Consider the following 12229-nt stretch of genomic DNA (forward strand, 5'->3'; position numbering starts at 1 on the left):
AATAGATCTATACTGGCAGTTGTAAGATATGCATACTATTTGCTTTAATGCATACACTTTTCACATAAGGAGACAGCTTAGCAATTATGTTTCTAGCTATCTATTAATTTGTGAAATTTTGTTATTTCCTCTGTTACACCAAAAATAACTGAAGAATACATATAATTCTAATCTTTCTCTATCTTTTTTTTAAAAAGTTATGTTTTAAGAGTTTCTTCCTCCTGCAAATCTAGCACATACTTTAGTCTGAGGAATGGAAGTGCTACTGGAAGTAAGCACTAACTTGCCTCTTGCATCAGTAGAAATTGATATTGCGATTGCTGTTTTGAAATGTGTGCTCAAATGCATTGGGAGTTTTATACTATTTTTCAAACTGTCAAGCAGATAATGTCAGAACATTTCTGAAATGGGATACTAACATCAAGATATACTGCTCCAATCAGCAAACATCAGGCAAAGTAGAATATAAAACTACAGCTGTTGGAGACTACTAGCAAATTTCCATTTTCATTTCCTATGTCAACAGCTTTCCAACTTACCTACTAGATTGTTTTATGTTTTCCTGGCAAATTCTCTGTAGACTACAAGCTCTACGTTCAACTCAGCATTCAGAACTCAAAAGAATTAGATATGCTGTAGTTTATGAAATGGATGTTTATGAAAGTACCCTTTGTTTGAATAGCTTCAAAACCTGACATGAATTCCAACTTTGACAGCATAATGAGAAAATAAGAGGGTCATAGCAATGTCCCAAATGTAGCCTTAACTATTGAGGTTCTCATGTTGATAATGCAATTTTCTGTCTCGAAGTTTATGAATATCTTCAATGTCTCTTATTTTGATAGTAGCTTCCTGGCAGGCCTTTTACAGTTCTGTAATGTAAAGGGAAAAGGCTGTTGCAGTATATAACAAACTGGAGTTACAGCTTTTGGCCCAACCACACTCCCAGGGCTTCTTAACATTAGTTAAAAATGTAGTTTCTCAGCTATAGTTGTAGTGAAGACAGGCTAATGACTTCCAACAGGGTGCAAAATACCATTTAAAAAGTAATCTAATTAATTAATTTAGCTCCTGGCTTTAAAAAAAAGTACCTTTCCCCAATTTAGGGGAATATTTTCTAATAGCACATATAAATTCTGAGAAAGTTGTTGTAAAATGAATTATAGTTTTCAAGACTACTTCTTTATGTTAATCCATAACATTTCAAATATCTTTTCAGCTAATAGCACAAGGGTGACCATCTGCCACTAAGCTCTTGACTATTCACAGATTTTAATTCTAAAGTTATAAATGTAAAGGCACAATTTGCATTGTCCTAGTGAAGGAACTACATGTTTTGTTGCTCTATCTATATCTCAGTGATTAATTAATTTTTTCATAACCCAAACTTCTATTTCAGACTCCATCCAAATCATAATCATTATTCATTATATATAAAAATATATATAACTGTACTCCTTTAAGACCTTCAAATTTATTACGTAAAAACAAATAATACCTTGTAAAAACATTGTTTAAAATGTTGTTAAAAGCATGTTAAAAACAAACAAATGTTTCAGCATCAAACGCCAGTCTCAGTGTTGTTCTCAGTGTTGACACCGAAACATTTGTTTGTTTTAAATATGCTTTTAACAACATTTTAAACAACATTTTTACAAGGTATTATTTGTTTTTACAGAATAAATTTGAAGACCTTAAAGGAATATTTGGGTGTCACCTTAAATATGCGTATTGCATTACCAGCTTATCATTGTATATATAACTGTTCAATCATCTAATATAATAGCAAGCAAAGAGAAACATGTCATGGCTATTCCTATTAATTGTGCAACTTATCTAGAAGGTTAGTGAATATGAATAGGACCCAGGGTACACCCAGCGGATTATAAGGGTACTGGTGGGTCACTATGTGCTAGTGTCAGGCGGTAATCGTTGCAGAGGCATATCTAGGATATGGAAGGTATGGCACATGCCCTGGACGCCACTTAAAGGGGGTGCCACTGTGTGTCTGCCGCCAAGATGCCTTGCTGCGCCCTTTACCACACCAAAAGCCACAGGACCAAGTCCAGCGACAAGATGGGGTGGCAGAGCACGGCTGGCGGCAGGCGCAACATGCAGCGCTCTCAGAGCCGTAGTTGTCTCTCCACCTCCTTTGAGGCACTGGCTGTCTGCTTCCCCTTCATGAACTCCAAGGAGGAGGAGGAGAGGAGGAGGTGGATGGAGAGTTGAAGAAAGGCGGCGGAGGTGATGTTCTGGCTTGGCGAGTGAGGGGCAGGGCTGTGCATGCCTGAACAGACGTCACAGCAGCCGGTGGGCACCGCGAGAGGGGTGAGCTGAGTTTCTCACCGCTGAGGGAAGGCAGACCCTTGGTGGGGTGGGGGGAAGGAGAGGAAGCTGGGATGGGGGCTCGTTGCTCCTTACAACACACAGTTACTAAATGTAATGTGATTAATGTCACACTGCATGATTCCGATCAAAGTAGGTGCTTTACAATCCCACTTTTTCTGTTGTTGAAAAGTGATATAAAAATGTTCTTAATAATATTATTTAATTATAATTTATTTCATGGGGATAGATTGAAGTATGTATTTTGGAAATATTTTGGTCACTCTGATTAAGAAAACCCTTTTTTAAAAAATGGTTGTCATTGAAAATGTTAACTCTGCACTTAGGTCATCATTATTACAATTGAGTGCATTTATTATGTACAATAATAATTGATTTGCACTTAAAAGACAGTCACTGATAAATGTTCTTCTGATTTTTAGGCAGGTGTTTTGGGGAAGAAATCCCAAGACTTTTAAAATAATAGTAAAATTATTATAAAATAATTTAAAATAATTATTTAAAAATAATTGTTGAGTTCCTGGCTGAAATGAAATTTGAAGTTCTCAGCTCACACCACTATACTATCCACATTCGGAATATATTGTGTGGTTTGTCAGCACTGTGTTTCCCACACAACTTTTGCAATGCACATCACTGGTGACAATTCTGCTGTGCTTTTAGTGCTCACATTGGGAGGTGGGTGGAGAGAAATGTTAAGAGCCCTTCATTTTTGCCCATAGTAAGTTGTTGTCCGCTGCACCACTGAGAGACCACTGAATGCACCACTGAGAGACCTTAAAGGCCAAGTTGAAGACAGATCATCCTGGAGAAAATTTATGTGGTTGCTAAGAGTCAACACCAACTTGACGGTACTTTATCAATCAATCAATCAATCAAGTTGTTGTCTCTTTCCGCTCACTTCAGACTTGTAAACAAATCAGAGGTTGGAAGTGATTTCAGGGTTGGTTGTTCCAGGATAACAAAGCTTATAAAATGGTTCTTAATAATTAATTACAGGATTTTGATCCCATATGTGTATTTAAGACAGAAAGGTAGGTTTTCAGGATATTTTTGAACTGCAATTTCCCCCCTCATTTACATTATTTTCCCCCTCAAAAAAGTTACTATGCAAATTTTCCTGATGCCCTAAATTGATCATGATCGGATTAGGCTTGTTGTTTGACCTGTTTATACAGTAACAACACACACACACACACACACACACACACACACACACACACACACACATATCTCCCCACATTAATTTTCCTTCACTGTATCTCAAAAGGTTTTCAAGTAACCAAGTAGACATTTTAGAAATGGAAAATTTTGCATTTCACATCTTTGATTTAAGACCTTTGATTTAAAAATTTAAGATCTTTGATTTAAGAATGTAAAATAGATACATAGTACCCTCATTCATGCCAAATAGCATCAAGATTTATTTTATTATTTATTTAACGTATTTGTATACCGCCCCAAATCAAAGTCTCAGGGCAGTGCACAGCAACAAAACACTAAACAAAACATTAAAATCAATTAAATGCTAGAAACAGTTGAAAACAAATCAATAACAATCTAAAATTTAAAAAGTTAAAAAGCCTGGGTAAAAAGGTAAGTCAGACACTTTTTAAAAGCTGCTAGAGATGGGGAGACTCTTATTCTCATGGGAAGTGCATTCCAAAGTCTCGGGGTGACAACAGAGAAGGCCCGTCCCTGGATGGCAACCAGACAACATGAAGGTAGCCACAGATGAGCCTCCCCTGATGTACGCAGTGGACAGTGGGGATCGTGAAGTAGAAGACACTCTCTTAAGTACCATGGGCCTAAGCTGTTTAAGGACTTTATAGGTTATAACCAGCACTTTGTATTTCCCCCCAAAACTTTTTGGCAGCCAGTGCAACTCCGGTAATATAGGAGTAATATGGTCTCTTTGAGATGACCTGGAGACCAACCTGGCTGCCGCATTTTGTACTAATTGTAGTTTCCAGACCACATACAAAGGCAGCCCCACATAGAGCGCATTGCAGCAATCAAATCTGGAGGTTACCAGCAAGTGTACTACTGTCCTGAGATAATGAACTTCAAGGAACGGACACAGCTAGCATATCAACCGAAGCTGATAGAAAGCACTTCTGGCCACTACCTCAACCTGGGGAACCAGGGAAAGGTGTCGATCCAGAAGCACTCCCAGACTGCTTACCTATTCCTTCTGAGGAAGTGTGACCCCATCTAGAACAGGTAGATCAATATTGCTTCCTGAGTGATGACCCCACACAATAAGTACCTCCGTCTTGTCTGGATTCAGTCTCAGTTTGTTATCTCTCATCCAGCCTATTACTGCTTCCAAGCATGCATTCAGGGAGGATATGCCTTCTCCTGCTGATGTTGACATGGAGAAATAGATTTGGGTATTATCAGCATACTGATAGCACCCAGCACCAAATCTCTGGATGATCTCTCCCAACGGTTTCATGTAGATATTAAAAAGCATTGGAGACAGTATGGAGCCCTGAGGGACCCCATATAAAAGCTCAGATTTTGAAGAGCAACAATCTCCAAGTGACATCATCTGATATCTGCCAGAAAGGTAGGAGCGGAACCACTGCAAAGCAGTGCCTCCCACCCCCAACTCCCTCAGATGTTCCAGAAAGATACTATGGTCAATAGTATCGAAAGCCACTAAGAGATCGAAAAGGACCAACAGAGTCACACTTCCTCTGTCAAGTCCCAATTGGAGATCATCCATCAGACCGACCAAGGCAGTCTCCACCCCATAGCCTGCCCGAAAACCGGTTTGAAATGGGTCTAGATAATCAGTTTCCTCCAAGACCGCCTGGAGCTGGGAGGCCACCATCCTCTCAATCACCTTGCCCAACCATGGGAGGTTGGAGACAAGCCTGTAGCTATTAAACTCTGAGGGGTGCAATGCAGGCTTCTTAAGAATAGGTCTAATAATTGCCTCCTTTAAACAAGGAGGCATCCTGCGCTCCCTCAGAGAGGTATTTATAATTGCCACCAGGCTCTCCACAACAACCCCCTTGCCAGATAATATAAGCCATGTTGGGCAAGGATCAAGCAGACAGGTGGTAAGACGCACCATTTCGAGCAGCTTGTCCACATCCTCAGGAGTCACAAACTGAAATTGATCCAGTCTAACCACACAAGAGGAGTTGCTGGATACCTCTGCATCTGACACTGCGATAACTGTGGAGTCTAAGTCTAGATCAACCCGAATACGATAGATTTTGCCCACACAAAAACTCATTAAAAGCATTACAGCGGGCAACTGATGGTTCCAAATTCTGATTCAAGGGAGTAGGGGGCCCTACTAGCCCCCTCACAACCCTGAATAGCTCCGCTGGACGAGAGTTTGCGGAAGCGATATGGGCAGAAAAGAAACACTTCTTTGCTGCACGTATAGCCAGAGCATAGATCTTTAAATGTGCTCTATGTCGTAATCTGTCGGATTTGAGTTGAGTCTTCCTCCACTTGCGCTCCAGTCGTCTACCTTGCTGCTTCAGCTCCCACAGATCTTCTGTATACCAAGGAGCCATTTTTGAAGCAGGTCAGAGAGGATGCTTAGGAGCGGTCATGTCTACTGTCCTGGTGAGTTGATTATTCCAATTCTCCACCAGGGCATCAACTGGATCGCCAGCAGGGCCAACATTAAATCCTTCCAAGGCTTTTTGGAATCCTATTGGATCCAATAACCTTTTTGGATGGGCCATTCTAATAGGTCCTCACCCCTGCAGAGGTGGGATTTGTTGTCTTATCTCTCCTGCATATTGTAGCTTACCAATCGCCATCTTGCCTTCCTTTCCCTCATAGCTCCTTCTGTTTTTTAAGCTGGCTGCCAATTATTTTTTTTTAAGATTGCTAAAAACCCTGCTAAATTGTAGGGTTACTACCTTTTAATCAGTTTAATCATATTAATCAACTAAAGCTCTAGCTAGTTTTAATCAGAGAGCTCGACTTGTATTTTTGAGCTGATATTATGGTAAAGTTATCTGAAAGATGGGTGTCAGATGTTTGGACGGGGCGCAATTTCAGAGCTTGCCATAGGCGTTATTTTCTGTAGATAAGCCTCTGAATCCTTGGCTGGTACAGTGTTATTGGTCTGTCACTTTACCTTCCTCCGTATGACACAAAAGGACCGTGTGGCAAAAGGATGGGACTAGGATAGGAACTTTTAAATTCAGCATTCTGCGGTTGTTTGGAACATAGGAAGCTATTATATATTAAGAGTAATATATAAGAATATATAAGAAGTGGCCAGGGGCTTTTTCCATAATAGGTGGAGGTGACAGCTCTGCTTCACTTGCAGCATTGGCTGCTGTTCTGGCTGCCATTGCACAAAGACTTCTACTGCAGCTAAAGCAGACCCTGAGGATTGGCTGCAAGTGAACATATAGTACAAACCCAAAACATGAACATAGAATCCACCCCTTAAAAGAGCATTTTATATAAATTACAATACACACAAATCTTGCTTTCACATACCTGATTTAAATGCATATAAACAGTTTCAGTTTGCAGATGCTGCTGGTTGCTGCTGTGTTCTGCAGAAAGGAAGGCTTTTCTTTTTTCCTTCTTTTTTCCTTTTTAAAAACCTCACATGATCTTTAAGATAATGTTCTTTTTATAGACTTGTTCTCATTCTAGTTCTGTAAAGCAGCAAGAGACTTCCCAAAATGCTTCAGGCTATAGAAAGCTGATATTACTCTTAATTGTTCCATAATGCCAGTATTCTACAGAGAAAATTAATAAAACATCAATGGACAGCAATAAAAAAAAAGAGTCCAGAAAAATTTTTTGGAAAGTATAAGTATTATGGTTGACTGAAGAAAAATTGGGTCCATAGCTAATGAGAGGGAAAATGAATATGAAGCTTATTGAACTAATGGTTTTGATAAAACTGAGAAAATGTAAGTAGGAAAAAAGGCAAAAAGCTTTGAATATTATCAAGGCTTATCACTCATAAAGAAGATAAAGTGTGTTTTTGGCACACTTGATTTTCTGTTTCCAGAAATGTGGGTAAATTGAGCTACTCAGTGTCCTGTATTTGCTAAGTTCACTTTTGAAAGCTAAGTCTGATAGTCGTAGATTTCAAAGTTATGCACACTTTCTAAGGAGTGTATAGTCCTGCAACATAGGGTAAATGATCCTAAACTTTTAGAGTAAGTTTTTCAAATATTAGATGCAGCCCAATTAAGACTGAGTTAACATATTTAGAGTTATGCTGTATGTCTTATTCTGCTACCTAAAGTACACTTTTATTTCCTATTTTATGACACTTTCTCAGGCACATGTCAACTATCACGTCTGTAACTATGCTTTTGCTCGAGTTGGGGGAAGTAGCTCTGAAATCAAATAAGCAAAAATGCAACAACAAAGGATTACAGCCTGGGCATAGGCAAATATCGGCATTAGGGTACCCCTAGGAGCAACAGACTCAAAGACTAGGCTTGTGAAACAACACATGAAATTTATTGAAATAGAAGCACAATGCAAAACAGAAGCATTTGGCAACGTTGGCAATACCAAGAATGCAAACAATTTCCTGAGATTATGCTGGCAACAATGCAACAAAAAAGGTTTTGTGGGCAAGCAAAGGGGAAGGGGGAAACAAAGGAAGGAGGATTAAGTGGGCAGCGGGAGGTGGGGATAGAATTTGGAGTTAGAAGGGGAGGGCAAACTGGGCAACTGCCCAGGGCTTCACAGTTTAGCTCCCCTGCCCACAAAATCTTGTACATTTCTTAATGGGTGAAGAGTTAACAACAACATGGGCTTTAACGACCCCTAAAGGAAAGTTTTTAGACTTCATTTCTTACAATTTATTTTGAGTTCATAGAAGGTAGTAGGGTCTCCACCCCACTGCTGAAATAAAAGATAAAATATCTTACAGTAGTTATACAGGAAATATCTATATATTTAATTTTCTAAGGCATACCCGTGGCTAATCCTGTGCGTGGCACCTCTTGCGAGAGTTCATAAGCAGAAGCACCATGGTGATTGGACAGTGGGGATTCCATATGCAGATAAGGAGGAAGAGCCTGTGATAGTTAATGTCAGTTGGAGTGCAACTGTTACTGGTTGGAAGATGTTCGTGATTGTAGAAGAGAAGAAACTTCCTCCCTCTCTCTCTCTCTCTCGGGCAGGGATCTGTGAAGAGAGGCACAGTGAGGGAAGAAATAGCCCCTTCAGGAGAAGGAGGCTGCTGTTGTGTGAATTAGATGAGGAAACAAGATCTGCTAAATCATGCAGCTTAAGGCAATGGCCCCAATATGCCCTACCTAGGGGATGGCACTTACCACATGTGTTTATCAGGCAGTCACTGGAATTAACTAGTAACTAGTTAACGCTAAAAGTCGACAGCTGAAAAATTAACTAGTTTTTTTAATGGTCAACTTTTACTTTTTTTTTTTTTTTAAGAATAAGTGAAAAGTTTAAAAAGATTGAATTCTGACTTTGTGTATTTCCTGACTCTTGGACTTCTTGTTTGAGAGACAGAGAGTAATGTGCCTTCCTGTGTCTTAAGAACTACAAGTCCCAGAGTCCCTTAGTTCATTTCGGCATTTTCAGTGCACTTGAAGAAATTAACGGGGCAGCCATGTGGCTGCAGAAGAAGGAAACAAGCAAGCAGAGACATTGATGAAAGGGTGGAAGCTGCGCTGATAAATGTACAGGACCCACAAGATAGGTAAATAAATAAGATAGCCTTAATTTACAACAGATTTAGGTAAATAAGAAGAGAGTCCCACTCCCTTTTAAATGCTTCAAATTTATTTCTTAATAATGCTGTTAGCTTTGCCATTTCTGCCAACTCTAATGCTTTAAGTATCCAATCCTCTTTACTCGGTCAATGGATGTCTCCATTTGTATGCAAATGTCAATCTTGCTGCTGCTGTCAGATACATAAAGAGGATCCAGTATTTCCTAGGCAATGAGCTAATATCAATGCCTAATAGTATTGTTTCTAGGCTCTTAGGGAAAGTCATTTTAAACACTTACTTAAGCTCATTGTATATTAAATTCCAATAGCCTTTAGGCTTATTACAAGTCCACCATAAATGTATTTAGGAACCCTCCTCTTTTTTACACTTCCAACATTTATTTGACATGTTCTTGTACATTAAAGCCAACTTTTTAGGGGTTAGATGCCATCTGTACATCATCTTAAGATTATTTTCCTTTAAATTAGAAGTGTATTTCAGGTCTTCTATCCATAGTTTCCCCCATTTCTCCAAGTCTATATTGCAACCAAAATCCTGAGCCCATTTAATCACTGAAGTTTCCACTACTTCCATTCTTGTATCTTCCAATAATAACAGATCATACATCCTAGAAACTAGTTTGTCTTCCTTGTCACACAACTATTGTTCAAATTCTGACTTTGATTGATTAAAATCCTTTTTACAATCTTGCTTGAATAAGGCGCTGATCTGGTGATACTGAAACCAAGAAATATTCCAATCCTGCATAAGATCTAGTTTTTAAAGTTCATATTTTGCACCTTGGGGAACAAACAGTTGTCGCTACGTAGGCCATGTCTGTTGCATATTTTTCTGTTTTCTAGATATAACTTCCAGTGGAGATACCCAAAGTGGAATTTTTGGTTCTAACACAAGTTTGTTTTTCATCCATACCATATATAAGCTTTTTCTAACATAGTGATTTAAGAAGTCTTTATTTACTTTTACCTTATCGTAAAATAGATATGCATGCCAACCATATCTTATATCGAATACTTCCAAATCTAACAGTCTTGGATTTTTTAATGTAATCCATTCTTTCACCAAATTTAGGCATATTGCTTCAAAATATAACTTAAAATTCGGTAACGCAAACCCTCCTCTCTTCCTGTCGTCCATTAGGTTTTTAAAATTTATTCTTGGTTTTTTTTGCTCTGCCAAATAAAGTTCTTTACGTCTCTTTGCCATTGATCAAAAATTGGCATTGTATTTATTATCGGTATTGTCTGGAAGAAATATAGCATTTTAGGAAGAACATTCATTTTAATAACAGAAATTCTTCCACTTAACGATAAATTCAATCTATTCCATCTACATAAATCTATCTTTATTTCCTTCCAGATTTTAATATAATTATTTTGAAACAATAAGGCATTCTTATTTACCTAAAAACATATTATAAAATGGATTTCTATCAGGCTTTTGAGTGGTAACAAAAATGTTTTAATAATGCCTTAGAGCTGACTTTTGTACGATTTAACAGGGGGAGAACTATTAAATTACAGGCAAGACTTGGGTATTGTAACTGATACTTGTTCTAATGATGAGATGGAAGTCCTCTTGTCTTTCCTTTTGTGCTTTTTTCTTTCTTTCTCCCCCTCCCCCTTTCCTTTTGTACGTGTGTGTGTGTATCTTATGTTGTGAAAAATGGAATAAAAAGTTATTTTAAAATTTTTACAACAGAGTTATACTCTGGGATTTTGTTATAAAAATTAAGAACATAAGAACAGCCCTATTGGATCAGACCAAAGGCCTATCCAGTCCAGCATCCTGTTTCACAGTGGCCCACCAGATCCCTCCAGGGAGCCCATAGGCAAAAGTTAAGGCATGCCCCTTCTTCTGCAATTGCTTCCCTACAACTGGTATCCAGAGGCATCCTGTCCTTGAGCCTGGAGGTGGCGTATAGACATCCAGACTAGTAGCCATTGATAGACCTGTCCTTTATGAATTTGTCTAAGCCTCTTTTAAAGCCATTCAAGCTGGTGAACGTGCTCACATCCTGTGGCAGATAATTTCATAGATTAATTGTGCACTGTGTAAAAAATTACTCTCTTACAGACCAAAATTTCCTGACAATCAGTTTCATGGAATGACCCCAGGTTCTAGTGTTCTGAAAGAGGGAGAGAAAGATTCTCTTTATCTACTCTCTCCACACCATGCATAATTTTATAGATCTCTATCATATATCCCCTTAGTTGCCTTTTTTTCTCCATGAGCTCACAGCAATTGTGGGTAGCACTGAGAGTCCAAAGCAGTCAGGCTCAAGTGTTCAAGATGGCAAACACGTAAACATTTGAGGCATAAGTGGGCTAACTTGTGAACTGCCTGACTGATTTAAACCAAGTTTAGTCCAGTTGTAGGGATAATGAAAGAAAAGTAGGCAGATTAGTTCTTACTAGAATAACTTGTTTAAATAATCAGGCAGACAGAGCTGCTGACTTCAGAATGCATTTATTCTCCACAGAGGCAGCCTTTTGTAGCTGGTTTGTGCTTTACTTGCATTTAAACAAGATGTACAGTTCATTTCTTGTGTATGTGTGCTTGTGTTTTGATCCTGCCATGTTAGATACAAATCTACACACTACTGTAATCCTTTTAAGCACTATAAAGCAAGTGATATTTTCCATATTTCTCTGTATCTCTGATGAAGAGCAATTGAGATTTGTGTGCTTTTGTGTGTGTTTGTATTTTGATCCCACTTGTTAGCTACAAATCTATACTTTGCCAGTTATTGCTAAGGCACCCACCTAGTCCTGGCTCCACATCCACAGCTGCCCACAACTGGCTCCACCTTTCACTACCTGAGCCTGCCTATCCCCCTACTCCCTTCCCAGAAAACCACCAGCCACCACTGCTCTCTAGGTTTTCTATTCAGAAAATCCTGAAACTCTCAAGCAGTCAAAACACACAAGAATAATTTGTAGAAACCTGACACCGGAGTTTCCCAAAGGACTCAGTTGTAGTACATCATTAGGTGTTTTGCTCAAGATGTGTTAAAAGTTAGTGAATTCGTGTAATTCTGGATCATGTAATCGTGTGTTCCAACTGGGATACAAAGCATAGTGATTTCAGCACAAAAGAAAGAGTTTAAGACCAAAGCAGGCTCTTGGTTGGATGAAGCTCTGGTGTGGTAGCCAATAGTGTGG

The sequence above is a fragment of the Hemicordylus capensis genome, chromosome 3 (genome assembly GCF_027244095.1).
Source record: "Hemicordylus capensis ecotype Gifberg chromosome 3, rHemCap1.1.pri, whole genome shotgun sequence".
NCBI classification, from domain to species: domain Eukaryota; kingdom Metazoa; phylum Chordata; class Lepidosauria; order Squamata; family Cordylidae; genus Hemicordylus; species Hemicordylus capensis.